Genomic DNA, 3,856 nt, shown 5'->3' on the forward strand with positions numbered 1-3,856 from the left:
TTATCAAGCCAGAAATCAAGTGGTGAGGTCCTTGCCTGACTTCTTTATAGGCAGGGAGGTTAACAGCCCTGCTGCTCCGTGAAATGTGGTAGCTAAATGCAGCGCTCTCATGGGGAACCAACCCACTTTACCTAATTGCTAAACACTTCAAGATTGGGTCTTTATACATCTCCTTAATGATAGGTTGTAATGAATGTTCAATACATTTTAACTGATGTGGTAGGAAGAACAGGATTGTGCAATTTAAAGCAAGCGGTACGAAATTCTACCAGATCAATGCACTCTCAGTTAAATGTTTTTATTATAATTACAGAAAAACTAACAGATTAAAATAATTGGTTCAAAATAAGAAACTGTTTCTTAGTTTCCTGAGGTTATGGCTTTTAGAACATTATCTTTTCTGAAAATCAAAACACAGCAAATGAGATTTTTTTTTCTTCCATTGTTTAATTATTTTTCCTTCACCTCTGGGATTGTGCCTGACAACTAGAAAATGAGAGATCAAGGCATCCTACGGCTCCTTAATTCTACACACCAAAATTTTCCAAATAACCCTGTGTAATATACAGCTGACCATAAATATTTTAGTCTGAGAAATGTATATAATGTTAAATTTATGACTTGGGGATAAGCTGACTCTCCACTCCTTATGCTTTTGTTTCCCAGAAATTCCTCAAGATAGATGTTGCAGAAGGATTTTTTAGAAAGAAATTTTTGTTAATAAGTTATCAACCCAAGAAATAAATGGGCAAAAGATTTGAGCATATATCAGTAACCAAATCAGTTTCCCATATTTGGAAATTTCCCCAATAGGAGAGCAGAGTCCACATCCCACTGGAGATGCCAAAGAGGAGCCAACACTGCATTCCTGGACCCCTCTGTGCCCCGACCCAGCTTGTGCCCTCCGTCTGGCTAGTCAGCCATTCAGGGACAGGGGCAGATGAGAATCTAGTCTGAGAGTGGCAGCAGTGGCAGCGGAGCGTCCGTGCTGCAGTGCCTCTGCTTCCGCCATTCTCCAAGCCTGGCTCGCCTGCCCTCCTAACAATTCCCAGAGCTGCCGGGCAATTATCCTTCTCTCAGTCAGCATGAGACAGTTTCTGTTGCATGCAACGAAGAACCCTGAATCGGACAGCACTAAACTGTGATTCATACAGTGGAGAGAGACTGTGCTTAGATAAGATGCCAGGCCTTGAATGTGCCTCATTTTCCCAATTAAAATATGGAGCTGCTAACACTAGCTCTATTTCACTGAATTCTTGGGAAAAAAAAAAAAATAACCTGTAAAAATGCCAAATCTTTTGGAATTGTTAAGTGACATGGACAAAACAAAGATGTGTACATGTTTTTGAACCAGTTTATTTTACTAAAAGAAATGCAAATTTCAAAGCCAGAGAAGAAAAACAAAAAAAAAAAGATTTCATGCAGAAATGCTGTTCCATGTCCATGTTCCAGTTTCTCCATGCAGTAGGTGGGAATCCAGCCTACACAACAGCCTGCTTGAACTTCTCTGCTCCTGGGAGCCACCTGGGAGCAGAAAAGAGTTTATTCACAAACCCAACAATGCCATCTAAAGTTTTGAAAAGCATTCCACTTAGCCATAATTTCACCTGTGTGTCACAACTTCGGTGAGCTTCCCTGCCCTGTACTGAAGCCACTGAGATAAATACAGGGCCCTGGTCTCAAGAATTCATCCGTGCAAGTTGTTTTCTTCTCACCACCTGCAACCTTCAATCACAGCATCTGAGGTAGAGGTGAGGGACATGGTGATCATGTCACAAAGAATGATCTCAGAAGGAGGAAAAGCAGCAGACCCAAGGAAACCCAGCATCAGAGGCCCGTTCTTGAAAGAAAAGGTCACTTAAAGAGGGAAAATTTTAAAAAGAAATAAGTGCGGTGTATCTGGAGAATATTCCTTTATTATGACTCTCATTTTAAGGCTGGGCAACATACTGAGACTCTATTTCTACAAAAAACAAAACAAAACAAAACAAAACACAACTTTTCCAATTAGCCAGGCATGGTGGCACACACCTGCAGTCCCAGTTACTTGGGAGGCTGAGGAGGGAGATCGCTTGAGCCCAGGAGGACAAAACTGCAGTGAGCCATGATTGCACCATTGTACTCCAGCCTGGGTGACAGACTGAGACTCTGTCTTAAAAAAAAAAAAAAAAAAAAACTTTCTTTTTAATCTTACAACGTTGGGAAGATGCCCACAAACTTTAGAGAATATCACATACTTTCATTTGCAAATCTGTCCAACAGTATCGTGTCCCCTTTCACTGCAAATGTGTTGGAGAAGATGAACAGGAGATTGCCAATGGGCTGACACCAAGGAGAAGGAAAAGAGCCCCCAGGGGCTCTGGGGCATTTGACCCAACAAGCTGCTCTGACCAGTTAATGTTTTCCTGCTGGTGTTAATGACTTGGAAAGTCCATTCTATCCATGCAGCCTTTTCATCAGTTACGATACCCTGAATTCATCTTCTTTTCACACCTGCAGCTTAGAGAAAATTCTGTGAATCAGTCTGTCACGCACCTGCCTGCACATATTTCCAACAGGCACAGGTGTGGCTGCAGCCAGCCAGTCTACAGCAAACCCAGAGATTCCTCTTAGGGGAAAGTGCTACTGAGAGAATAGCAAAATCTGGGCACATGTAAGGGAGACCTGCAGACCTCTGTCTCCATGAACCAGGCACCTCTTACGGGGAACAGAGAGCAGGGAAAGGAAGACCGTTCTCCAGCCTGCAGGCTGAGTTTGTCCATCCTCCCACACACCTGGAGGGAGCGCCCTGGTTCAGACGAACTCAGGAAGTGCTTGTAGAATTCCAAGGAAAGAAGATAGGCAGTGAGGAGGGTCCAGCTCTGACCTCTCCCCGCAGCACAGAAGTGTCCAGTCAGAAATGGCTCCCCTTCAGGACTGTCAGGGGCCTGTGGTGCCCCGGCTCCCAGGGTAGGGAAGTTGGGCACCCCAGGTTTGCCCTCAGCCTGCCATGCCCTTCACCCAGGGCACAGTGAAAGGCCTCCACTCAACCAGAGATGGGCACTTCCTTTGCACAGTTTCTAAATGTGTGCGGCTGGGTGCAGTGGCTCACACCTGTAATCCCAGCACTTTGGGAGGCTGAGGTGGGTGGTGAGGAGTTTGAGACTAGCCTGGCCAACATGGCAAAACCCCTCCTCTACTAAAAATACAAAAAAAAAAAAAAAAAAGAATAGCCAGGCATGGTGGCGTACACCTGTAGTCCAACCTATTTGGGAGGCTGAGGCACAAGAATCACTTGAACCCAGGTGACAGAGGCTGCAGTGAGCCGAGATTGTGCCAGTGCACACCAGCCTGGGTGACAGAGCGAGACTCCATCTCAATTAAAAAATAAAAATAAAAAATAAACAAAAATAAATAAATAAACGTGTGCAACCCCCTGAGCTTCAGCCACTGCAAGTTCAAATGGCATCTGCTCTGCCTAGCTAGTGGGGAAGTGGAGGGGGATGCTGCAGATCTCGGCTCACCCCCCACACCCAGTGTGGCTCTGTAATTTCTATTCTATACGGTGCATTCATAACTCATTCTACTGGGCCAAAGCACGAAGAACTAACTCTTCAGAGAGTTTCTACAATTTGCGTTAGCATTTTTCAAAATTATTCCTAGACGAGACACAACTTTATTACCATCTCTAGCTGCCCTTTAGAATTCTAATATTCTCATATTCTGTGCATCCCATGAGGCCCCTTTCCTGACAAAGATATTTACCTTAGATGTGTGTAACTTCCAGGAGTCTAAAATATGATCATAAAGCTATTAGCTAACACAGCGGCTTTTAGCTTCTTGAAAGCAGAATTCACATCATTAATGTCTTTTAGAA

General features: G+C 44.0%; 1 long non-coding RNA gene across 1 annotated transcript; it reads right to left on the reverse strand.

Annotated features, from left to right (window-relative positions):
* Nucleotides 1–1,336: 1,336 nt before the first annotated feature.
* Nucleotides 1,337–2,039, reverse strand: LOC103882311. Its single transcript, XR_002520520.2, has 2 exons — nt 1,608–2,039; nt 1,337–1,524 (listed from the first exon to the last, which is right to left on the reverse strand). It is a non-coding gene; the product is annotated as an uncharacterized LOC103882311 (long non-coding RNA).
* Between the last annotated feature and the right edge of the window lie 1,817 nt (nt 2,040–3,856).

Source organism: Papio anubis, chromosome 2 (genome assembly GCF_008728515.1).
Source record: "Papio anubis isolate 15944 chromosome 2, Panubis1.0, whole genome shotgun sequence".
Classification (NCBI taxonomy): Eukaryota; Metazoa; Chordata; class Mammalia; order Primates; family Cercopithecidae; genus Papio; species Papio anubis.